The sequence below is a fragment of the Sardina pilchardus genome, chromosome 15 (genome assembly GCF_963854185.1).
Source record: "Sardina pilchardus chromosome 15, fSarPil1.1, whole genome shotgun sequence".
Taxonomy (NCBI): Eukaryota; Metazoa; Chordata; class Actinopteri; order Clupeiformes; family Clupeidae; genus Sardina; species Sardina pilchardus.
Genome location: NC_085008.1, coordinates 24598168 through 24620705, shown reverse-complemented (window position 1 = coordinate 24620705; position 22538 = coordinate 24598168). Strand labels below are relative to the sequence as shown.

The following is a 22538-nucleotide window of genomic DNA, read 5'->3' as shown; positions in this document are numbered from 1 at the left end:
TGAAAGGACAGGCTCAGCTTCGAAAATCACAAGATAATGGCAGCGGTGGGATTTGAACCCACCCCTCCGGAGAGACTGGAGCCTAAATCCAGCGCCTTAGACCGCTCGGCCACACTACCCCACGGGTGGAGGTCCTCAGAAGGGAAGAGTTCCTCGCTTCGGTCAGCGAGATGGCGGGCAACAGAAGTGTCACGACTGTGGTTTGAGGGCAAGGCCCAAGCCATCTCTTCTTGCGCTACTGGTCATAATGGCAGCGGTGGGATTCGAACCCACGCCCCCGAAGAGACTGGAGCCTTAATCCAGCGCCTTAGACCGCTCGGCCACGCTACCGCAGTGGTGGCTCACCAATGAGGCGGGGCAATCTTACAGCAAGACCGGAGGCCCTAGGGAGGCAGCAAAGAGGACCTTAAAGAGAGGGTCGTTGCGTTGGCCGGGAATCGAACCCGGATCAACTGCTTGGAAGGCAGCTATGCTAACCACTATACCACCAACGCCACACAGACAGGGGAAAAGCCTTCGCAACAAGGCTAAGCCAATGCAGGCCTGTCAGTCAGGCCCTTTGCAGTCCCGACATATTTTTCACTCTTGTGAAGCAGGCAGTTCAACAGACTGGCCTAGCCTTTGCTAGCTCAGCACAAGAGTAGCGGTCCTCAAACCGCAAGGCGTCTCTGGAAGCGGAGGCAACAGCTGTATCAAAAAGCTTGCTCAAATTTGGTCGCCTCCAGACACTGCAAGCAGGGCGTGGCTCAGACTCCCAAGACTTGCAGCAAATGCGGAGAGGGACGTCGACGTTTGCTCACGAGGCCCTGATGAAAGGACAGGCTCGGTCTTCGAAAATCACAAGATAATGGCAGCGGTGGGATTTGAACCCACGCCTCCGGAGAGACTGGAGCCTAAATCCAGCGCCTTAGACCTGTAGTCTGACCAGTGTTAAATGAGAATGATTAATATCCTAGAAATAATACCACAGAGGTAGATAACGGTTGGAAATATAAAAATATAATTTATTTTACATGTATTTCATGGAGAACAGTTTGAGAGCACATGCAACATTTAGTACGCATTCCCCAGTTAGCTAGATCCACCACAGCTTCTAATCATTCACTTTCTGAGACAGAGCAGGGGGTTTACAACCAAAAAACACTCACATCAAACCAAAAGATCAAATACACTCCAGGCCTCACAGTGCCAAACAAAAGATTCCAACTCAAGCACATGTGTCACAAACATAAGCCCTGCTCCACCTCCCAACAACCCCATACATACACTAGTCGCTGGGTTAGACACAGACACTTATAGGGAATGGTTGGACAAAACAAAACAAACAAACAAAATAAACCTGCTAACCAGCACAGCAATTCAGTCACGTAATACACACAAGCTGATTCATATATCAGCAATTACCACGGCTGCTGGCTAGCAGAAAGGAAAATACAAGCATATACACACAGTTACACATAATCGAAAGAAAAGACAAAAAACCCAAAAGGAACTGCGATTGCCACACCCAAGCCTCTATGCGGCCTTCCTCCCAGAAGCAATGGCCAAAGATCCCCGTAGTCTCTACAACAGACAAAAGTAGCATCACCAGCATATTCTTACAAAGGTTAATATATAGAAACTAAATAAAAGAAATTCTCATTACCTGCAGACGCTGAAATTACTCATACATACCACCGGACAAAGTACATCTGCTTACATCTGTTACAAGATAAAACAACTTTTAAGAACAGTCACAATCTCTCCAAACAGAGAACAAAAGAGGCCTAGTACATACCTCCCAGCGTGGAGAAAACTCACAACCTCCTTTGGCTGGTTACACACCTGGTCTGAGGAGCAGCAGCACACAGGTGCTGACAATCAGTGGCACTCCCCATTCCTTCCCTTCCCCACTTTATATAGGGAAGGGCCATAATGAGCGCTCATCCCCTCTAGTGGCCATCAAAAATAGTGACCCAAGTGCCACATTTTAACCCCCCAAAATGAATCGGCGCCCCGTCGATGAACTAGAGGAATGGACACAATTGGACAGTTCCCCAACTACTACCCATACCCAACTTATTCACCCTCACTTAGGCCCAACCCATCCCCCATAGTAGATACCACAGGCATAGGGAGCCTAAATGGATTTGAATGTTGACCCGCCGTGTCCCGTCCGGATCGTCTCAATGGGGGTCTTTCCTCTGATTGTGGGTCAGCTTCAGGCACACCTCCAGGACTGGTAGGGGCAGAGTAAGCGACAGACTCATAAGGGTGCTCAAGCACTGCGACAGTTGGCTCACCTTCATCCTCCTCTGGTTCCCAGGTAGATGGTTCGCTGTTTAGCAAGGGGTTCGGTGGCAATGGCAGCAGTGCTGCTCTCATCTCAGTCCTGTGCACTCGCTTCACGGGACCCTCCCGAGACACTGGTACAACAGAATACACCACTCCTCGATCTTCGGGAGCACACATCACTTTATACAGACAGGGGTTCCAAACATCTTGTATTTTATTCCTACCAAGAGAACGATGGTCTTTCAAGTAAACCAGCTCACCTTCTTTAAATCCTTTGTCGTTCACTTTAGAGGAATACTTCTGGTCCCGTTGTGACACCCTTTCTTGCAGCCGCTCTCGAACTTGGGCATATGCCTGCTGCAGACGATCTTGGTGCTCCTGCACCCAGGAATCAGGAGCTTCTTGTTGAGGAACGCAAACACCCCCTAACAAAAAATCAACTGGTAATCGTGGCTCACATCCAAACATCAAAAAATATGGCGTCATACCAGTTGATTGATGCACAGTAGTGTTATAAGCATATACTAAATGCGGAAGATACTGGGGCCACCGCCTTTTCTTCTCTGGGGGGAGGGTGCGGAGAAGATCGTGTAATGTCCTATTAAACCGCTCACACTGCCCATTTCCCTGAGGATGATAGGCAGTGGTGCGGCTTTTCCCCATCCCATAGGTCCGACACAATTGCTGTATCAGGCTACTTTCAAAGTTTCTACCCTGATCCGAATGCAGTCGACAGGGTGCCCCATACACACTAAACCAATGACGCACAAGAACATCTGCAACAGTGCAGGCCTTTTGGTCTCGAGTGGGAATGGCCTGTGTAAATTTGGAGAAGACGTCAGTGAGCACCAGTATATTTTCCCTACCATCACTTGCTGGCTCGAGGATGGTGAAGTCCATTGCTAAGATTTCATGAGGTCTCGTAGCTTGAAGTGTCCCGAGGTAGGTCCTTATTTTAGGCTGGACAGCCTTGGCCAGGATGCACCGTCTGCACTCCTTACACCACCTCGCCACATCCTTCCACATACCTGGCCAATAACAGCGACTCTTCACCAGCTCCGCCGTTCTGTCAACCCCCTGGTGGCCGTGTGCATCATGCAGGCTGGATATTACCTCCTTCTGGAGACACTGGGGTAACAGCAACTGAGCCACCTCCTGATGACCATCTGGAGTGTAGATTAGCCGATACAGGCATCCCTCTCTCTCCACCAGCCGAGGCCATTGCCGGGCGAGCTCTCTCACCGCTCGACCGGCTCCATCCAAATCTCTAGGGCCTGGTGGATGGCCCTCCTTCCACGCAGTACAGATGGGGCCAATGATGGGGTCCAGGGCCTGCAACAAAGCTAAATCTGTCTGTGAACATTCTGGAAAAGCTGATATCTCTGCCCCAATCACCTCAACCTGTTCATGCGGGGGCCATACCCATCCTTCCCGTAGACATGGTGGAACCTCAGTCCCAGGAAAGGTCTTCGCAATGACTTGCCGTGACAGACCATCAGCGTTTCCATTGACCCGTCCAGGACGATATTTTATGGTGAAGTTGAAAGAGGACAGCTGTGACAACCATCTCTGCTCCAGTGCAGCAACCTTAGAGGTCTGCAAGTGACACAAGGGGTTATTATCTGTGTATACAGTGAAAAAATTGCCCAGCAAATATTCCCTGAACTTCTCACAGACGGCCCATTTCAAGGCAAGACACTCCAACTTCATTGAACTGTAATTGTCCATATTTCTTTCCCCTTTCCTCAAACTACGGCTTGCAAAAGCAATTGGGCGCAACTTACCCTCTTGCTCTTGAGAGAGGACTGCTCCGAGCCCATGGAAACTAGCATCTATTTCCAGTACAAAGGGCTTCTGGAAATTTGCATATGCTAAAACAGGTGCAGTTACAAGTCTTTCTTTCAGGGCTTGGAAAGCCTCTTCACATTGACCATCCCACAAGCCGTCCAGAGAAAGATGAGGAGTCTTACCCCTTCGACGGGTGCTGCACAGTTTGGCCACTAGGGCATGGAGAGGTGCCGCTAATTTTGCAAAGCCTTCAACAAATCTACGGTAGTAGCTTGCAAATCCAAGGAAAGCGCGGAGTTCTGCCAGATGTTCAGGTTGCCGCCACTCCCGCACTGCAGCTACTTTCTCTGGATCTGTGGCCACGCCATCGTTGGACACCACATGACCAAGATATTTCACCCGCTTCTGAAAGAAGTTGCATTTGCTCAGTTTCACCTTTAGGTCTTGCTGTTGGAGTCTAGAAAACACTTCTTCCAATCGCTGCAGGTGTTCCTGGACAGTGTTAGAAAAAACAATGACATCATCCAAGTACAGTAAAACAGATTGAAAACGTTTATCGCCAAACATGCGCTCCATTAACCGCTGGAAGGTTGCTGGTGCATTGCAAAGACCGAAAGGCATTCGTATGAACTCAAAGAGGCCAAACGGGGTACAAAAAGCAGTTTTAGCACGATCTTTCTCAGCAACCTCCACTTGGTTGTAGCCACTAGCCAGGTCAATGGTAGAAAACCACTTTGCTCCCGTTAAGGCATCAAGGGACTCTTCAATCCTCGGGAGTGGATACGCATCTTTCCTCGTCCTGCCATTGAGCTGCCTGTAATCCACACACATCCGAAGGCTGCCATCTTTTTTTTGTACCAGTACTATGGGGGATGCGTATGGACTACTGCTTTCCCTAATGACCTTACTGGCTAGGAGCTGTTGGATGTGGGCTCTTACTGCATCATACTGAGAGGGGGGAATCCTCCGATAGGGTTGTCGCACAGGCACTTCATTAGTTAAAGGAATTTCATGCTGCACTAGGCTGGAACAGCCCAAGTCTCCGTCATGCTTAGAAAATAAAGACTGATACTTGCGTAAGAGACTTAGTGCCTGTTCCCTCTCGGACATGGGAAGACCTGACAACTCTGGAAAGGACATCTGACCTTCATTTGGGGGGGTATACGCCACTGTCTGAGCAGACACATATGCCGTAAAAGTATCTTCGGGACAAAGTTCTAACTGTGGCCCTGATTTTGTCAAAGACTTAACGGTCTGGACTGTCCCTACAACCCGGCGGTGCGTTAACCATACATCCTCAGTACCCACATTAGTGATGGGAGCATGCACCAGTCCTTTCTCTGCATACACTAAACAAGGAGACAACAACAACCCCTCAGGAAGGGGATTCTCCTCTGGTCCTAAGGGTTCCAAGAGGAACTCCACTGGATGTGTGGAACCCTGCGGGCAGGTAACAGGAACCATAGTGAGTGTACCAGCTGTAATCTTAACGGAACGCTTGCCCTGCACCCTCACCTTATGTGCTTTTTGGGACTGCAAGATGGCTTCTGTTTTTTGGCAACAGCGGAGGGCTTTTTTCCAGGCCGGGGTCGCCGATAACACCTGAGGGGCCTGAAACAACTCTAACCCATACTTCCCAAACAAAACAGAATAACAATTTTTAATTACATTCATACCTAAAACACCTGGTACTTTAATTTTCTGCTCTCGTAAGGCAAGGATGGAATCTTTAACCACCAGTACTCCACAGTTAGGAAGACACACATCAAATACAGTGACATTAATGTCTACATATCCCACACAAGGAATATCCAAACCATTTGCAGCTTTGAGACCCAACCACCCGCAAGATTGAACCCCACCACTGCAAAGACCCAGGTGTTGTTTAAAAAAACTTTCCGTAATAGTTGTGACCATTGATCCTGTATCAAGTAAACATGGAACATCAACATTAGCCATCTTTATTGATAAAACAGGACAAGACCCTATCAAATTATCAATTGGTTTTGCAACCCGTGTTGAGCCTTGAGGCCCCACCTCCAATGAGTGGCTCTGCTCACTGGGGGGACCTAGTTTCCCGAATGATTATTTGTCTCCTCTGGCATTTGAGACCTGAGGCTAGGTGGGTGGGTGTTTGATGTACAATAGCGTGCGATGTGACCACTCTTATTACACTTAATGCATATAGGCTGTCCATCTGGTGCCCGACGGAATCTACTATAGCGTGCCTGCCTAGGCGCCATTGCTTGGGAGCCATCTGGTCTTAAGGTTTTAAGAACCATGTCTAATTGAGCTTGTTGTTTCATTATTATATCCTTCAACTCTGCAACCTCTGATTTAATTACAGTGTTTTCTTCACAGGTAAAGACCGCTTGAGCCTCACAAGCAAGGGAGGGGGGGCGGGCTGATCTACTTTTATGGGGAAGCCCCTCCTCCACCCAACGTATGGCCTCCTTCCGCAGCTCTAATAAACTCCGTTCTGGATGATCCCTCACCACCCTCTTAAGCTCACGACGAAGTGTGTGATCATTAACATTTTCACAAAATTGGTCACGTAATACATTTTCAGCATTAGGTACAGCATTTGCATTAGCCTTTTTCACTTTGTCCATCAAATCTAACAGAGCATGAGAGAACTCTTGCAGTGATTCGCCCTCCTTCTGCTTTCTGTCAAAGAACTTTTGTTGTAATGTTACGTAAGAATGGGAGGGCCTATACATTTCCCGCAATACCTTAAAAATCTCCTCTGCATCTTCCTTCACCCTACTAGGTCTAAACCGTATTTCAGCACGTGCCTCCCCCTCAAGGTGGTCATACACAAACATTGCTTTATCCACGTCAGTCATGTGTCTACCTCTAATACAGCTTTCTACTTCCTCTACCCAGTCATCTATTGACAGAGATGTAGGACTGGCTTTACCAGAGAACATGGAACATTTTCGCTCTCGTGGAATATAAATAGCTTGCAAATGTCTTTGTCCTGGTCTTGCAGGTTGACTAGGATCAGAGGGGTCTGAAGGGCCAGGTTCATTACCTTTCAGTCTTTCGTTCTCAGTTCTTAACCTCTGTAGTTGCTCCCGAAGGTCCTGTAGCTCTTCCGTCATGGTTTCCCTTTGTTGTCTCACCAGGAAGCTTAACTGAACACAGAGTAGAGCAGAGCAGGTTATAGATCCACTTCGCTTCGCCTCGCAGGTGTTGTCGTTTGCAACAACCGCTGTTCCTTTTTAAAACAATATCAAAACCATTCCCCAAAAAACTAAATGTTGCTCTCAAACCGTGCTGCCGATTACGCCAATTGTAGTCTGACCAGTGTTAAATGAGAATGATTAATATCCTAGAAATAATACCACAGAGGTAGATAACGGTTGGAAATATAAAAATATAATTTATTTTACATGTATTTCATGGAGAACAGTTTGAGAGCACATGCAACATTTAGTAAGCATTCCCCAGTTAGCTAGATCCACCACAGCTTCTAATCATTCACTTTCTGAGACAGAGCAGGGGGTTTACAACCAAAAAACACTCACATCAAACCAAAAGATCAAATACACTCCAGGCCTCACAGTGCCAAACAAAAGATTCCAACTCAAGCACATGTGTCACAAACATAAGCCCTGCTCCACCTCCCAACAACCCCATACATACACTAGTCGCTGGGTTAGACACAGACACTTATAGGGAATGGTTGGACAAAACAAAACAAACAAACAAAATAAACCTGCTAACCAGCACAGCAATTCAGTCACGTAATACACACAAGCTGATTCATATATCAGCAATTACCACGGCTGCTGGCTAGCAGAAAGGAAAATACAAGCATATACACACAGTTACACATAATCGAAAGAAAAGACAAAAAACCCAAAAGGAACTGCGATTGCCACACCCAAGCCTCTATGCGGCCTTCCTCCCAGAAGCAATGGCCAAAGATCCCCGTAGTCTCTACAACAGACAAAAGTAGCATCACCAGCATATTCTTACAAAGGTTAATATATAGAAACTAAATAAAAGAAATTCTCATTACCTGCAGACGCTGAAATTACTCATACATACCACCGGACAAAGTACATCTGCTTACATCTGTTACAAGATAAAACAACTTTTAAGAACAGTCACAATCTCTCCAAACAGAGAACAAAAGAGGCCTAGTACATACCTCCCAGCGTGGAGAAAACTCACAACCTCCTTTGGCTGGTTACACACCTGGTCTGAGGAGCAGCAGCACACAGGTGCTGACAATCAGTGGCACTCCCCATTCCTTCCCTTCCCCACTTTATATAGGGAAGGGCCATAATGAGCGCTCATCCCCTCTAGTGGCCATCAAAAATAGTGACCCAAGTGCCACAGACCGCTCGGCCACACTACCCCACGGGTGGAGGTCCTCAGAAGGGAAGAGTTCCTCGCTTCGGTCAGCGAGATGGCGGGCAACAGAAGTGTCACGACTGTGGTTTGAGGGCAAGGCCCAAGCCATCTCTTCTTGCGCTGCTGGTCATAATGGCAGCGGTGGGATTCGAACCCACGCCCCCGAAGAGACTGGAGCCTTAATCCAGCGCCTTAAATCGCTCGGCCACGCTACCGCAGTGGTGGCTCACCAATGAGGCGGGGCAATCTTACAGCAAGACCGGAGGCCCTAGGGAGGCAGCAAAGAGGACCTTAAAGAGAGGGTCGTTGCGTTGGCCGGGAATCGAACCCGGGTCAACTGCTTGGAAAGCAGCTATGCTAACCACTATACCACCAACGCCACACAGACAGGGGAAAAGCCTTCGCAACAAGGCTAAGCCAATGCAGGCCTGTCAGTCAGGCCCTTTGCAGTCCCGACATATTTTTCACTCTTGTGAAGCAGGCAGTTCAACAGACTGGCCTAGCCTTTGCTAGCTCAGCACAAGAGTAGCGGTCCTCAAACCGCAAGGCGTCTCTGGAAGCGGAGGCAACAGCTGTATCAAAAAGCTTGCTCAAATTTGGTCGCCTCCAGTCACTGCAAGCAGGGCGTGGCTCAGACTCCCAAGACTTGCAGCAAATGCGGAGAGGGACGTCGACGTTTGCTCACGAGGCCCTGATGAAAGGACAGGCTCAGCTTCGAAAATCACAAGATAATGGCAGCGGTGGGATTTGAACCCACGCCTCCGGAGAGACTGGAGCCTAAATCCAGCGCCTTAGACCGCTCGGCCACACTACCCCACGGGTGGAGGTCCTCAGAAGGGAAGAGTTCCTCGCTTCGGTCAGCGAGATGGCGGGCAACAGAAGTGTCACGACTGTGGTTTGAGGGCAAGGCCCAAGCCATCTCTTCTTGCGCTACTGGTCATAATGGCAGCGGTGGGATTCGAACCCACGCCCCCGAAGAGACTGGAGCCTTAATCCAGCGCCTTAGACCGCTCGGCCACGCTACCGCAGTGGTGGCTCACCAATGAGGCGGGGCAATCTTACAGCAAGACCGGAGGCCCTAGGGAGGCAGCAAAGAGGACCTTAAAGAGAGGGTCGTTGCGTTGGCCGGGAATCGAACCCGGATCAACTGCTTGGAAGGCAGCTATGCTAACCACTATACCACCAACGCCACACAGACAGGGGAAAAGCCTTCGCAACAAGGCTAAGCCAATGCAGGCCTGTCAGTCAGGCCCTTTGCAGTCCCGACATATTTTTCACTCTTGTGAAGCAGGCAGTTCAACAGACTGGCCTAGCCTTTGCTAGCTCAGCACAAGAGTAGCGGTCCTCAAACCGCAAGGCGTCTCTGGAAGCGGAGGCAACAGCTGTATCAAAAAGCTTGCTCAAATTTGGTCGCCTCCAGTCACTGCAAGCAGGGCGTGGCTCAGACTCCCAAGACTTGGAGCAAATGCGGAGAGGGACGTCGACGTTTGCTCACGAGGCCCTGATGAAAGGACGGGCTCGGTCTTCGAAAATCACAAGATAATGGCAGGGGTGGGATTTGAACCCACGCCTCCGGAGAGACTGGAGCCTAAATCCAGCGCCTTAGACCGCTCGGCCACACTACCCCACGGGTGGAGGTCCTCAGAAGGGAAGAGTTCCTCGCTTCGGTCAGCGAGATGGCGGGCAACAGAAGTGTCACGACTGTGGTTTGAGGGCAAGGCCCAAGCCATCTCTTCTTGCGCTGCTGGTCATAATGGCAGCGGTGGGATTCGAACCCACGCCCCCGAAGAGACTGGAGCCTTAATCCAGCGCCTTAGACCGCTCGGCCACGCTACCGCAGTGGTGGCTCACCAATGAGGCGGGGCAATCTTACAGCAAGACCGGAGGCCCTAGGGAGGCAGCAAAGAGGACCTTAAAGAGAGGGTCGTTGCGTTGGCCGGGAATCGAACCCGGGTCCACTGCTTGGAAGGCAGCTATGCTAACCACTATACCACCAACGCCACACAGACAGAGGAAAAGCCTTCGCAACAAGGCTAAGCCAATGCAGGCCTGTCAGTCAGGCCCTTTGCAGTCCCGACATATTTTTCACTCTTGTGAAGCAGGCAGTTCAACAGACTGGCCTAGCCTTTGCTAGCTCAGCACAAGAGTAGCGGTCCTCAAACCGCAAGGCGTCTCTGGAAGCGGAGGCAACAGCTGTATCAAAAAGCTTGCTCAAATTTGGTCGCCTCCAGACACTGCAAGCAGGGCGTGGCTCAGACTCCCAAGACTTGGAGCAAATGCGGAGAGGGACGTCGACGTTTGCTCACGAGGCCTGCTGAAAGGACAGGCTCGGTCTTCGAAAATCACAAGATAATGGCAGTGGTGGGATTTGAACCCACGCCTCCGGAGAGACTGGAGCCTAAATCCAGCGCCTTAGACCGCTCGGCCACACTACCCCACGGGTGGAGGTCCTCAGAAGGGAAGAGTTCGTCGCTTCGGTCAGCGAGATGGCGGGCAACAGAAGTGTCACGACTGTGGTTTGAGGGCAAGGCCCAAGCCATCTCTTCTTGCGCTGCTGGTCATAATGGCAGCGGTGGGATTCGAACCCACGCCCCCGAAGAGACTGGAGCCTTAATCCAGCGCCTTAAGCGGTCAGTACACTCGACGCACCCGACTTGTCGTGCGACATGTTGACGTCACGGGGAACATTGTAACCATGTATACTTGCGTGTGGTAGTCGCGACACAATTTGCAGTATTCTCCTGAACAGAGGCACGGTATCCATTGACGTTAATGGCAGTAGCAACTAGCTTCTTTGCTGATATTTCAGACTTAGCTTGCACAACTGAAGGATTAGCCTACCATCTCGTTTATGAGATGAGTGTAATCTCCCTAAATGGAAAGATATATATTTTTTTTAGGTCTAGCAGATATCCTTTGGTTGAAAATAAATCTCTTCCTTACCTTTTGCTGGAATGCTTATGTGCCTCGGTCCTAGTCCTTTCCCCCTAATATCCTCCTGTTGCAACTCTCACTGGTAACTTCGTTAACTTATCCAACGTGGTTCACGACTGTAAACAAATCAGTCATCCAAACGGCAACTCTTGCTGCAGCCTAGCCAAGTTAACTTCCCACTTCTCAAACTTACTATTATTCAAACTTCATGACTACAGTCGTTTTAAAAATGAATGGGCTTATTTAAGATGTTGGATAGGCTATATGATAATGCCTGAATGTGGTTTATGTGGTTGATGACTGTAGAAGGACACTGGCTCTGTGAGCTTGGCTTCAATCTCTTCCTAGTTGTCGTGCGAGGTTGGCGCGCGCGCCTGATATCAAATGTTCGGTGCGCGACAGGTCGGCGCGCGGCTGAAATGTGGCTAGCGACACAGGAAATTACGTCATTTTGACGTCACATTGTCGCGCGACAGGTCGGGCGCGTCGAGTATACTTCTAGCATTAGACCGCTCGGCCACGCTACCGCAGTGGTGGCTCATCAATGAGGCGGGGCAATCTTACAGCAAGACCGGAGGCCCTAGGGAGGCAGTAAAGAGGACCTTAAAGAGAGGGTTGTTGCGTTGGCCGGGAATCGAACCCGGGTCAACTGCTTGGAAGGCAGCTATGCTAACCACTATACCACCAACGCCACACAGACAGGGGAAAAGCCTTCGCATCAAGGCTAAGCCAATGCAGGCCTGTCAGTCAGGCCCTTTGCAGTCCCGACATATTTTTCACTCTTGTGAAGCAGGCAGTTCAACAGACTGGCCTAGCCTTTGCTAGCTCAGCACAAGAGTAGCGGTCCTCAAACCGCAAGGCGTCTCTGGAAGCGGAGGCAGCAGCTGTATCAAAAAGCTTGCTCAAATGTGGTCGCCTCCAGACACTGCAAGCAGGGCGTGGCTCAGACTCCCAAGACTTGCAGCAAATGCGGAGAGGGACGTCGTCGTTTGCTCACGAGGCCCTGATGAAAGGACAGGCTCGGTCTTCGAAAATCACAAGATAATGGCAGCGGTGGGATTTGAACCCACGCCTCCGGAGAGACTGGAGCCTAAATCCAACGTCTTAGACCGCTCGGCCACACTACCCCACGGGTGGAGGTCCTCAGAAGGGAAGAGTTCCTCGCTTCGGTCAGCGAGATGGCGGGCAACAGAAGTGTCACGACTGTGGTTTGAGGGCAAGGCCCAAGCCATCTCTTCTTGCGCTGCTGGTCATAATGGCAGCGGTGGGATTCGAACCCACGCCCCCGAAGAGACTGGAGCCTTAATCCAGCGCCTTAGACCGCTCGGCCACGCTACCGCATTGGTGGCTCACCAATGAGGCGGGGCAATCTTACAGCAAGACCGGAGGCCCTAGGGAGGCAGTAAAGAGGACCTTAAAGAGAGGGTCGTTGCGTTGGCCGGGAATCGAACCCGGGTCAACTGCTTGGAAGGCAGCTATGCTAACCACTATACCACCAACGCCACACAGACAGGGGAAAAGCCTTCGCATCAAGGCTAAGCCAATGCAGGCCTGTCAGTCAGGCCCTTTGCAGTCCCGACATATTTTTCACTCTTGTGAAGCAGGCAGTTCAACAGACTGGCTTAGCCTTTGCTAGCTCAGCACAAGAGTAGCGGTCCTCAAACCGCAAGGCGTCTCTGGAAGCGGAGGCAGCAGCTGTATCAAAAAGCTTGCTCATATTTGGTCGCCTCCAGACACTGCAAGCAGGGCGTGGCTCAGACTCCCAAGACTTGCAGCAAATGCGGAGAGGGACGTCGACGTTTGCTCACGAGGCCCTGATGAAAGGACAGGCTCGGTCTTCGAAAATCACAAGATAATGGCAGCGGTGGGATTTGAACCCACGCCTCCGGAGAGACTGGAGCCTAAATCCAGCGCCTTAGCCCGCTCGGCCACACTACCCCACGGGAGGAGGTCCTCAGAAGGGAAGAGTTCCTCGCTTCGGTCAGCGAGATGGCGGGCAACAGAAGTGTCACGACTGTGGTTTGAGGGCAAGGCCCAAACCATCTCTTCTTGCGCTGCTGGTCATAATGGCAGCGGTGGGATTCGAACCCACGCCCCCGAAGAGACTGGAGCCTTAATCCAGCGCCTTAGACCGCTCGGCCACGCTACCGCAGTGATGGCTCACCAATGAGGCGGGGCAATCTTACAGCAAGACCGGAGGCCCTAGGGAGGCAGTAAAGAGGACCTTAAAGAGAGGGTCGTTGCGTTGGCCGGGAATCGAACCCGGGTCAACTGCTTGGAAGGCAGCTATGCTAACCACTATACCACCAACGCCACACAGACAGGGGAAAAGCCTTCGCATCAAGGCTAAGCCAATGCAGGCCTGTCAGTCAGGCCCTTTGCAGTCCCGACATATTTTTCACTCTTGTGAAGCAGGCAGTTCAACAGACTGGCTTAGCCTTTGCTAGCTCAGCACAAGAGTAGCGGTCCTCAAACCGCAAGGCGTCTCTGGAAGCGGAGGCAACAGCTGTATCAAAAAGCTTGCTCAAATTTGGTCGCCTCCAGTCACTGCAAGCAGGGCGTGGCTCAGACTCCCAAGACTTGCAGCAAATGCGGAGAGGGACGTCGACGTTTGCTCACGAGGCCCTGATGAAAGGACAGGCTCAGCTTCGAAAATCACAAGATAATGGGAGCGGTGGGATTTGAACCCACGCCTCCGGAGAGACTGGAGCCTAAATCCAGCGCCTTAGACCGCTCGGCCACACTACCCCACGGGTGGAGGTCCTCAGAAGGGAAGAGTTCCTCGCTTCGGTCAGCGAGATGGCGGGCAACAGAAGTGTCACGACTGTGGTTTGAGGGCAAGGCCCAAGCCATCTCTTCTTGCGCTGCTGGTCATAATGGCAGCGGTGGGATTCGAACCCACGCCCCCGAAGAGACTGGAGCCTTAATCCAGCGCCTTAGACCGCTCGGCCACGCTACCGCAGTGGTGGCTCACCAATGAGGCGGGGCAATCTTACAGCAAGACCGGAGGCCCTAGGGAGGCAGCAAAGAGGACCTTAAAGAGAGGGTCGTTGCGTTGGCCGGGAATCGAACCCGGGTCAACTGCTTGGAAGGCAGCTATGCTAACCACTATACCACCAATGCCACACAGACAGGGGAAAAGCCTTCGCAACAAGGCTAAGCCAATGCAGGCCTGTCAGTCAGGCCCTTTGCAGTCCCGACATATTTTTCACTCTTGTGAAGCGGGCAGTTCAACAGACTGGCCTAGCCTTTGCTAGCTCAGCACAAGAGTAGCGGTCCTCAAACCGCAAGGCGTCTCTGGAAGCGGAGGCAACAGCTGTATCAAAAAGCTTGCTCAAATTTGGTCGCCTCCAGTCACTGCAAGCAGGGCGTGGCTCAGACTCCCAAGACTTGCAGCAAATGCGGAGAGGGACGTCGACGTTTGCTCACGAGGCCCTGATGAAAGGACAGGCTCAGCTTCGAAAATCACAACATAATGGCAGCGGTGGGATTTGAACCCACGCCTCCGGAGAGACTGGAGCCTGAACGCCAGCTGCCGTCGGATCGGCCGTGTAAAATATTGAACAATGTTGAGAGAGGGCCAATCGCGTTTCGCCATTTTCAACATTTCTCAACATTTTCAGCCAATCTCCATCCCTGCTCTTCATTATTTTCAACATTTGACCAATCAGAAGCGAGAAATATTGAGCGGAAGCTGTTGCTCAGGGATGTGTTCACGTTCGCTAGGAGTATCTGTCTAGCTATATTATTAGCGGCTGGAGTTTACCTGTTTTTTTCGAAAATGGTGAGTATGCACACATTTCTGACAGTGTCGGATGATAGAACGTTATGTTAAGAAATAACTTCACTTGTCGTGCGGTGTTGTCATTATCGATTTATGGCTATAATCGTCACGTAACGGGAGTCAGCTGATAGGCAATAGGTGCGTTTGACTTGACGAAAATCTGCGCAGATCTGACTTGATGTGATGCATGCTGGGTTAAACAGAGTGCATACTGGGACAGACGAAATGCAAACTGGTTAGAAATCATGTCCGACTTCTTGCAGTCGCGGTGGGAGTTACCCCCGTGACATCATGTCACATGTCCATACAAGATCTCGGGAGACTGCGTCTTAGCTCAGCCAGCGCAGTTCAGCGCAGTTCGTTTTTAAGCAACTGCGCTGGCCAAAACCCACCCCAATGACGTCAGTTCAAAGTTGTGATAGGACCGTTTGGAAGAATCTCCCCATGACGAGTATGACAGGTGTCTCGTTCTGCCTCCTTACCCAAGACACTAGAGCGGACCAAGACGGATCAGTTCAACTGCACTAAAACCAACGTCTGGGATGACGCTGGAGCTTATCCCTGTGATCCATCTTGCTCTGTTCTAGAATCTCTGCTCCTTACGTTAGAATCTGCTAAAATGAACAGAAATCGAACGGATACCTTCTTATTTGTGATTTCTGGAACAGCGGTAGGCTAGCCTACTGAAAACGTGAGGATACTCTGCTATTTTATGCTGTTGGTTAAATATATACACACGGAAAACACTTGATATTTAATTAATGTGCTGCAATGCAGGCCTGTTAACTGTATGACAACAGTGGTTTATTTAAACACATCATATCAATTTATTTCGTCAGTCAGCTCATTTTAATGAGCAAGAATAAAAGTTTTACTGTATTTAATACAAAATCCCGCGATATCTACCGCGATATCTACCGCGAGGTCTCCAGCCAGGTCTCTCGCGAGTAACTTCAGGTACGTAAGCTCAGTCAGACTGTCCGGGATGAGCTGCGTGTGCTAGTCGCCCCTCCTGCTAAGACTCTGCAGCTCTCGTTGACGTATGAAGCCAGCCTAAGTCAGCCTAAGTCAGCCGCAGCTCATCGCAAACGCACCTATTGCTAGGCTATATCCCGTCTATTTAGGTGAAGCATTTTAGCATACAATGACATAATATACAGTAAATAAATAATTTCAGCTATTGTGTGATGTTGTCAAATGGATGTATTTAGCTGTAACGTCATTACGTGGGGGAAAAACACTGACTTGAATATCGCTATTTTTAGCGCATTGGCCAACTTCCGGTAGGCTATAAATAACAGCAACGTTGGTATTGCTTATGATAAACGACAATTTCCACCTATTTTCCACATATGTATTAATTATATTACTGGCTACTGTAGGTTAGGTCTATCACTCTCAATCCCTTTGCACAAATTCACTGTAAAGTATTGGCTGGAGGTATATAACAGCTTGATATTAATACCTGATATTAATATAGCCCATGGTATATTCATAACAACCACGATAAACGATCAGGTTACAGAAAACTCTTGCTATTGTTGTCGTATGTACACATTGTAACCCTTTTAGAATGGTTTATTCCTTGAAATGGAAGTCAGATTAATTAATGAGCCAAAAAAAACAGATTGTATTATTATTTTTAAAAAAATAGGTGGTTTGTGTCACCTATGGCAATGGGTAAAGTGAAGGGATTATGTCTGGAATTCATTTTGTATCAGTCATTATGGTGCTATGCATTAAAAATAGATTGACAGTCAGCTGGGCCATCCAGGGAAGCTAGCGAGACTCTGTGACCTGCCTGAACTAACGCGTGCGTGTGTGTGTGTGTGTGTGCGTGTGCGTGTGCATGTGCATGTGCGCACACTCAAATCAGTACACAAGCTAAAACTAGTGGTGTATCAATTTTGTTTACAGCCACCCACAGCACATGTGAGGTCTGTAGGACAACAGGATGCTGCTGCTGGACGTCAGGCTGCTACTGCCGGATGACAAGCTGCTGATGCTGGACGTCAGGCTGCTACGGGGAGTCAGCAGGTTGCTGCTGCAGGACGTCCGCCGGTAGCTGCCACTGCTGCTAGAAGTCAGCAGGTTGATGCTGTGGGACGTCAGGCTGCCGGTGCTGCTGGAGGTGTGTTGTGTGCGTGCGTGCGTGCGTCTGTGTCTGTGTGTGTGTGTGTGTGTGTGTGTGTGTGTGTGTGTGTGTGTGCATGCGCGCACACTCAAATCAGTACACAAGCTAAAACTAGTGGTGTATCAATTTTGTTTACAGCCACCCACAGCACATGTGGGGTCTGCAGGACAACAGGCTGCTGCTGATGCTGGAGGTCAGCAGGTTGGTGCGGGATGTCAGGCTGCCGCTGCTGCTGGAGGTCAGCAGGTTGATGCGGGAGGTCAGGCTGCCGCTGCTGTGGGACGTCAGGCTGCTGCTGATGCTGGAGGTCAGCAGGTTGATGCGGGAGGTCAGGCTGCCGCTGCTGTGGGACGTCAGGCTGCTGCTGCGGGGAGTCAGCAGGTTGCTGCTGCAGGACGTCAGCCGGTTGCTGCTGCGCTCGGACCAGAGGCTGCTGCTGCAGTGGGTCCAGCTCCAGTCCAAAGTCTAGGCAGCAGTTCAGTTCAGAGGCCATTGCATTTGTCATTTGTCACGGCTGCCACTGGGCACAGCACAACCATTCCCGTGGCAGGGTTTATTGCCCAAATGCAGAGACCCTCTCCAAAGAGGACTGGTTGGCAGAGATGACGAGGAAGTGATGGATGCCACTGTAAATATTGTAAATAGTTTAAAATATGTGTTATTAGTATTCTGTTCTCTTCTGTCTATTATTGTTTTATTTTTCCTTGCTTCCTTCTTGTGGATTAAAAACTGGTGAACAACAAATGTACTAGTGGGTATTTTATTGACAATAAGTGTGATAATAATGTCATAATGGTGGTGATGTGCCATCTGGTAACAGCAAGATGGTATGTTATTTATTTATTAGGTTCATTTCACCTCATTTATACATTTGATACTTGAAAAAACAATACATTATGAACCACAAACAGAAAAACACAAGTAATATTCAATGATATGGGAGGTGTTTCCTGAACCACGCTACAATAGAGGAGATGTAGGGAAAGATCCAAGCCAGGACATCAGCCTTTGCAGAGGACAATCCAGTCCTTCAGGTAGGTGGGAGAGGTAGAAAACAAAACAAAAACAAATAATTATTCATTATTATTATTAGTAGTAGTAATCCATAGCATAAAGGAGATGTAGGGAAAGATCCAAGCCATGACATCAGCCTTTGCAGAGGACAATCCAGTCCTTCAGGTGGTGGCAGAGCTAGAAAACAAAACAAAAACAAATCATTATTCATTATTTACATTAATAATGTTGCCTGTATGGCATATTTCACATATTCATTATTTAGTATTTATTAGTAGTATTTATTCTGAGCTTTACATGTAAATAAAGGCCTAATCGGAAGTCACAGTAAGCCTAAAACATTTAAAATAGCTGAGAATGCTTGCAGAAATGAAAAAAATCCACTTAATTGTGACGTCATTGACAGTTCTTGAACATAGCATTCTCAGTTTTTGCAGGTTCGAATCCCGTCTGAAGTGTTTATATTATCAAATTATTATCAAAAGTTTCCTACGTGTGTCCAAGCACCAAAACAACTTTAATCAAGTAGATATCCATGCAAAGAGTCATATTCCTTCCTTTATTTCTCTCTTTTCCTTCTTTTCCTCCCTTTCCCCTCCCTTTTCTTCTTCCCCCTTCTCCCCCCTTCTTCCCCATCTTTGATGGCCGAATGTTCCCCAGCTTGAACGCAGCGCCTTAGACCGCTCGGCCACACTACCCCCTGGTGGAGGTCCTCAGAAGGGAAGAGTTCCTCGCTTCGGTCAGCGAGATGGCGGGCAACAGAAGTGTCACGACTGTGGTTTGAGGGCAAGGCCCAAGCCATCTCTTCTTGCGCTGCTGGTCATAATGGCAGCGGTGGGATTCGAACCCACGCCCCCGAAGAGACTGGAGCCTTAATCCAGCGCCTTAGACCGCTCGGCCACGCTACCGCAGTGGTGGCTCACCAATGAGGCGGGGCAATCTTACAGCAAGACCGGAGGCCCTAGGGAGGCAGCAAAGAGGACCTTAAAGAGAGTGTCGTTGCGTTGGCCGGGAATCGAACCCGGGTCAACTGCTTGGAAGGCAGCTATGCTAACCACTATACCACCAACGCCACACAGACAGGGGAAAAGCCTTCGCAACAAGGCTAAGCCAATGCAGGCCTGTCAGTCAGGCCCTTTGCAGTCCCGACATATTTTTCACTCTTGTGAAGCAGGCAGTTCAACAGACTGGCCTAGCCTTTGCTAGCTCAGCACAAGAGTAGCGGTCCTCAAACCGCAAGGCGTCTCTGGAAGCGGAGGCAACAGCTGTATCAAAAAGCTTGCTCAAATTTGGTCGCCTCCAGACACTGCAAGCAGGGCGTGGCTCAGACTCCCAAGACTTGCAGCAAATGCGGAGAGGGACGTCGACGTTTGCTCACGAGGCCCTGATGAAAGGACAGGCTCGGTCTTCGAAAATCACAAGATAATGGCAGCGGTGGGATTTGAACCCACGCCTCCGGAGAGACTGGAGCCTAAATCCAGCGCCTTAGACCGCTCGGCCACACTACCCCACGGGTGGAGGTCCTCAGAAGGGAAGAGTTCCTCGCTTCGGTCAGCGAGATGGCGGGCAACAGAAGTGTCACGACTGTGGTTTGAGGGCAAGGCCCAAGCCATCTCTTCTTGCGCTGCTGGTCATAATGGCAGCGGTGGGATTCGAACCCACGCCCCCGAAGAGACTGGAGCCTTAATCCAGCGCCTTAGACCGCTCGGCCACGCTACCGCAGTGGTGGCTCACCAATGAGGCGGGGCGATCTTACAGCAAGACCGGAGGCCCTAGGGAGGCAGCAAAGAGGACCTTAAAGAGAGGGTCGTTGCGTTGGCCGGGAATCGAACCCGGGTCAACTGCTTGGAAGGCAGCTCTGCCCTACAAAGGCTAAGAGCAGTATCTGCACTTTTTCCAAAAATTTTTTTTTGCACTAATAAGAAGTGCCGGATCTGCTCTTCGATCTGTTCAAATTTCATATGGCTACCTAATACATTTCTTAGATTAATTTGCATTTTTAGTTTGCAGTTTGTACAGAAAAGTAGAGTGAAACCAAGGCAGATTGCAGTATCCACATAAATTGCATTGATTTCACTTGCCATTACTGCATTCTGCCTTGGTTTCACTTGCCTTTGCCATTACTGCATTCTGCCTTGGTTTCACTTGCCTTTGTTAAATTTTTACATAAATGTGTATAAATGACAGAGCTATGCCATTGTTAAGGCATCAAGAAGCATATCTTCACTAAAAATGTAGTAAATACCTCCTCAATTAATATAAAAACTGAGTGATTATGATCACTTGCTACACTTACTGCAAAATGTTATTGAATGGCCATGCAAGTATAAGCAGTAATGCAAAGGCAAAGTGCAGTATAGCCTATAACACTACCAAATTTTGCATGAATGTCAAAAAACAAATGGTTTAATATTCAGCTCACTTTGATCTATCTAATGATACCCTTTGTTGTTGAATATAATTGTATGCTTATACTTGATGTAAGAAAAACACAAAAAGCTGTTTTTCTCAGTTTGCCATTTTTGCTGATACTGCTCTTAGCCTTTGTAGGGCAGAGCTATGCTAACCACTATACCACCAACGCCACACAGACAGGGGAAAAGCCTTCGCAACAAGGCTAAGCCAATGCAGGCCTGTCAGTCAGGCCCTTTGCAGTCCCGACATATTTTTCACTCTTGTGAAGCAGGCAGTTCAACAGACTGGCCTAGCCTTCGCTAGCTCAGCACAAGAGTAGCGGTCCTCAAACCGCAAGGCGTCTCTGGAAGCGGAGGCAACAGCTGTATCAAAAAGCTTGCTCAAATTTGGTCGCCTCCAGACACTGCAAGCAGGGCGTGGCTCAGACTCCCAAGACTTGCAGCAAATGCGGAGAGGGACGTCGACGTTTGCTCACGAGGCCCTGATGAAAGGACAGGCTCGGTCTTCGAAAATCACAAGATAATGGCAGCGGTGGGATTTGAACCCACGCCTCCGGAGAGACTGGAGCCTAAATCCAGCGCCTTAGACCGCTCGGCCACACTACCCCACGGGTGGAGGTCCTCAGAAGGGAAGAGTTCCTCGCTTCGGTCAGCGAGATGGCGGGCAACAGAAGTGTCACGACTGTGGTTTGAGGGCAAGGCCCAAGCCATCTCTTCTTGCGCTGCTGGTCATAATGGCAGCGGTGGGATTCGAACCCACGCCCCCGAAGAGACTGGAGCCTTAATCCAGCGCCTTAGACCGCTCGGCCACGCTACCGCAGTGGTGGCTCACCAATGAGGCGGGGCGATCTTACAGCAAGACCGGAGGCCCTAGGGAGGCAGCAAAGAGGACCTTAAAGAGAGGGTCGTTGCGTTGGCCGGGAATCGAACCCGGGTCAACTGCTTGGAAGGCAGCTATGCTAACCACTATACCACCAACGCCACACAGACAGGGGAAAAGCCTTCGCAACAAGGCTAAGCCAATGCAGGCCTGTCAGTCAGGCCCTTTGCAGTCCCGACATATTTTTCACTCTTGTGAAGCAGGCAGTTCAACAGACTGGCCTAGCCTTCGCTAGCTCAGCACAAGAGTAGCGGTCCTCAAACCGCAAGGCGTCTCTGGAAGCGGAGGCAGCAGCTGTATCAAAAAGCTTGCTCAAATTTGGTCGCCTCCAGACACTGCAAGCAGGGCGTGGCTCAGACTCCCAAGACTTGCAGCAAATGCGGAGAGGGACGTCGACGTTTGCTCACGAGGCCCTGATGAAAGGACAGGCTCGGTCTTCGAAAATCACAAGATAATGGCAGCGGTGGGATTTGAACCCACGCCTCCGGAGAGACTGGAGCCTAAATCCAGCGCCTTAGACCGCTCGGCCACACTACCCCACGGGTGGAGGTCCTCAGAAGGGAAGAGTTCGTCGCTTCGGTCAGCGAGATGGCGGGCAACAGAAGTGTCACGACTGTGGTTTGAGGGCAAGGCCCAAGCCATCTCTTCTTGCGCTGCTGGTCATAATGGCAGCGGTGGGATTCGAACCCACGCCCCCGAAGAGACTGGAGCCTTAATCCAGCGCCTTAGACCGCTCGGCCACGCTACCGCAGTGGTGGCTCACCAATGAGGCGGGGCAATCTTACAGCAAGACCGGAGGCCCTAGGGAGGCAGTAAAGAAGACCTTAAAGAGAGGGTCGTTGCGTTGGCCGGGAATCGAACCCGGGTCAACTGCTTGGAAGGCAGCTATGCTAACCACTATACCACCAACGCCACACAGACAGGGGAAAAGCCTTCGCATCAAGGCTAAGC

General features: G+C 50.0%; 32 non-coding genes across 32 annotated transcripts; all 32 read right to left on the bottom strand.

The window, feature by feature from the left end:
- Nucleotides 1–37: 37 nt before the first annotated feature.
- Nucleotides 38–119, bottom strand: trnal-uag (transfer RNA leucine (anticodon UAG)). Its single transcript has one exon. It is a non-coding gene; the product is annotated as a tRNA-Leu (tRNA).
- A 129-nt stretch (nt 120–248) lies between these two features.
- On the bottom strand, nt 249–330 carry trnal-aag (transfer RNA leucine (anticodon AAG)). The gene has a single exon. It is a non-coding gene; the product is annotated as a tRNA-Leu (tRNA).
- A 92-nt stretch (nt 331–422) lies between these two features.
- On the bottom strand, nt 423–494 carry trnag-ucc (transfer RNA glycine (anticodon UCC)). The gene has a single exon. It is a non-coding gene; the product is annotated as a tRNA-Gly (tRNA).
- Nucleotides 495–8560: 8066 nt separating this feature from the next.
- On the bottom strand, nt 8561–8642 carry trnal-aag (transfer RNA leucine (anticodon AAG)). The gene has a single exon. It is a non-coding gene; the product is annotated as a tRNA-Leu (tRNA).
- A 92-nt stretch (nt 8643–8734) lies between these two features.
- trnag-ucc (transfer RNA glycine (anticodon UCC)) lies at nt 8735–8806 on the bottom strand. Its single transcript has one exon. It is a non-coding gene; the product is annotated as a tRNA-Gly (tRNA).
- Nucleotides 8807–9159: 353 nt separating this feature from the next.
- On the bottom strand, nt 9160–9241 carry trnal-uag (transfer RNA leucine (anticodon UAG)). Its single transcript has one exon. It is a non-coding gene; the product is annotated as a tRNA-Leu (tRNA).
- A 129-nt stretch (nt 9242–9370) lies between these two features.
- trnal-aag (transfer RNA leucine (anticodon AAG)) lies at nt 9371–9452 on the bottom strand. The gene has a single exon. It is a non-coding gene; the product is annotated as a tRNA-Leu (tRNA).
- A 92-nt stretch (nt 9453–9544) lies between these two features.
- On the bottom strand, nt 9545–9616 carry trnag-ucc (transfer RNA glycine (anticodon UCC)). The gene has a single exon. It is a non-coding gene; the product is annotated as a tRNA-Gly (tRNA).
- A 354-nt stretch (nt 9617–9970) lies between these two features.
- trnal-uag (transfer RNA leucine (anticodon UAG)) lies at nt 9971–10052 on the bottom strand. Its single transcript has one exon. It is a non-coding gene; the product is annotated as a tRNA-Leu (tRNA).
- Nucleotides 10053–10181: 129 nt separating this feature from the next.
- Nucleotides 10182–10263, bottom strand: trnal-aag (transfer RNA leucine (anticodon AAG)). The gene has a single exon. It is a non-coding gene; the product is annotated as a tRNA-Leu (tRNA).
- A 92-nt stretch (nt 10264–10355) lies between these two features.
- Nucleotides 10356–10427, bottom strand: trnag-ucc (transfer RNA glycine (anticodon UCC)). The gene has a single exon. It is a non-coding gene; the product is annotated as a tRNA-Gly (tRNA).
- Nucleotides 10428–10780: 353 nt separating this feature from the next.
- trnal-uag (transfer RNA leucine (anticodon UAG)) lies at nt 10781–10862 on the bottom strand. The gene has a single exon. It is a non-coding gene; the product is annotated as a tRNA-Leu (tRNA).
- Nucleotides 10863–11980: 1118 nt separating this feature from the next.
- Nucleotides 11981–12052, bottom strand: trnag-ucc (transfer RNA glycine (anticodon UCC)). The gene has a single exon. It is a non-coding gene; the product is annotated as a tRNA-Gly (tRNA).
- A 354-nt stretch (nt 12053–12406) lies between these two features.
- Nucleotides 12407–12488, bottom strand: trnal-uag (transfer RNA leucine (anticodon UAG)). The gene has a single exon. It is a non-coding gene; the product is annotated as a tRNA-Leu (tRNA).
- A 129-nt stretch (nt 12489–12617) lies between these two features.
- Nucleotides 12618–12699, bottom strand: trnal-aag (transfer RNA leucine (anticodon AAG)). The gene has a single exon. It is a non-coding gene; the product is annotated as a tRNA-Leu (tRNA).
- A 92-nt stretch (nt 12700–12791) lies between these two features.
- On the bottom strand, nt 12792–12863 carry trnag-ucc (transfer RNA glycine (anticodon UCC)). Its single transcript has one exon. It is a non-coding gene; the product is annotated as a tRNA-Gly (tRNA).
- Nucleotides 12864–13217: 354 nt separating this feature from the next.
- On the bottom strand, nt 13218–13299 carry trnal-uag (transfer RNA leucine (anticodon UAG)). The gene has a single exon. It is a non-coding gene; the product is annotated as a tRNA-Leu (tRNA).
- Nucleotides 13300–13428: 129 nt separating this feature from the next.
- trnal-aag (transfer RNA leucine (anticodon AAG)) lies at nt 13429–13510 on the bottom strand. Its single transcript has one exon. It is a non-coding gene; the product is annotated as a tRNA-Leu (tRNA).
- A 92-nt stretch (nt 13511–13602) lies between these two features.
- On the bottom strand, nt 13603–13674 carry trnag-ucc (transfer RNA glycine (anticodon UCC)). The gene has a single exon. It is a non-coding gene; the product is annotated as a tRNA-Gly (tRNA).
- Nucleotides 13675–14027: 353 nt separating this feature from the next.
- trnal-uag (transfer RNA leucine (anticodon UAG)) lies at nt 14028–14110 on the bottom strand. Its single transcript has one exon. It is a non-coding gene; the product is annotated as a tRNA-Leu (tRNA).
- A 128-nt stretch (nt 14111–14238) lies between these two features.
- trnal-aag (transfer RNA leucine (anticodon AAG)) lies at nt 14239–14320 on the bottom strand. The gene has a single exon. It is a non-coding gene; the product is annotated as a tRNA-Leu (tRNA).
- A 92-nt stretch (nt 14321–14412) lies between these two features.
- Nucleotides 14413–14484, bottom strand: trnag-ucc (transfer RNA glycine (anticodon UCC)). Its single transcript has one exon. It is a non-coding gene; the product is annotated as a tRNA-Gly (tRNA).
- A 4635-nt stretch (nt 14485–19119) lies between these two features.
- On the bottom strand, nt 19120–19201 carry trnal-aag (transfer RNA leucine (anticodon AAG)). Its single transcript has one exon. It is a non-coding gene; the product is annotated as a tRNA-Leu (tRNA).
- Nucleotides 19202–19293: 92 nt separating this feature from the next.
- Nucleotides 19294–19365, bottom strand: trnag-ucc (transfer RNA glycine (anticodon UCC)). Its single transcript has one exon. It is a non-coding gene; the product is annotated as a tRNA-Gly (tRNA).
- A 354-nt stretch (nt 19366–19719) lies between these two features.
- Nucleotides 19720–19801, bottom strand: trnal-uag (transfer RNA leucine (anticodon UAG)). The gene has a single exon. It is a non-coding gene; the product is annotated as a tRNA-Leu (tRNA).
- A 129-nt stretch (nt 19802–19930) lies between these two features.
- On the bottom strand, nt 19931–20012 carry trnal-aag (transfer RNA leucine (anticodon AAG)). Its single transcript has one exon. It is a non-coding gene; the product is annotated as a tRNA-Leu (tRNA).
- A 1219-nt stretch (nt 20013–21231) lies between these two features.
- trnal-uag (transfer RNA leucine (anticodon UAG)) lies at nt 21232–21313 on the bottom strand. Its single transcript has one exon. It is a non-coding gene; the product is annotated as a tRNA-Leu (tRNA).
- Nucleotides 21314–21442: 129 nt separating this feature from the next.
- Nucleotides 21443–21524, bottom strand: trnal-aag (transfer RNA leucine (anticodon AAG)). The gene has a single exon. It is a non-coding gene; the product is annotated as a tRNA-Leu (tRNA).
- Nucleotides 21525–21616: 92 nt separating this feature from the next.
- trnag-ucc (transfer RNA glycine (anticodon UCC)) lies at nt 21617–21688 on the bottom strand. The gene has a single exon. It is a non-coding gene; the product is annotated as a tRNA-Gly (tRNA).
- Nucleotides 21689–22042: 354 nt separating this feature from the next.
- Nucleotides 22043–22124, bottom strand: trnal-uag (transfer RNA leucine (anticodon UAG)). Its single transcript has one exon. It is a non-coding gene; the product is annotated as a tRNA-Leu (tRNA).
- A 129-nt stretch (nt 22125–22253) lies between these two features.
- Nucleotides 22254–22335, bottom strand: trnal-aag (transfer RNA leucine (anticodon AAG)). Its single transcript has one exon. It is a non-coding gene; the product is annotated as a tRNA-Leu (tRNA).
- A 92-nt stretch (nt 22336–22427) lies between these two features.
- Nucleotides 22428–22499, bottom strand: trnag-ucc (transfer RNA glycine (anticodon UCC)). Its single transcript has one exon. It is a non-coding gene; the product is annotated as a tRNA-Gly (tRNA).
- Nucleotides 22500–22538: the final 39 nt, after the last annotated feature.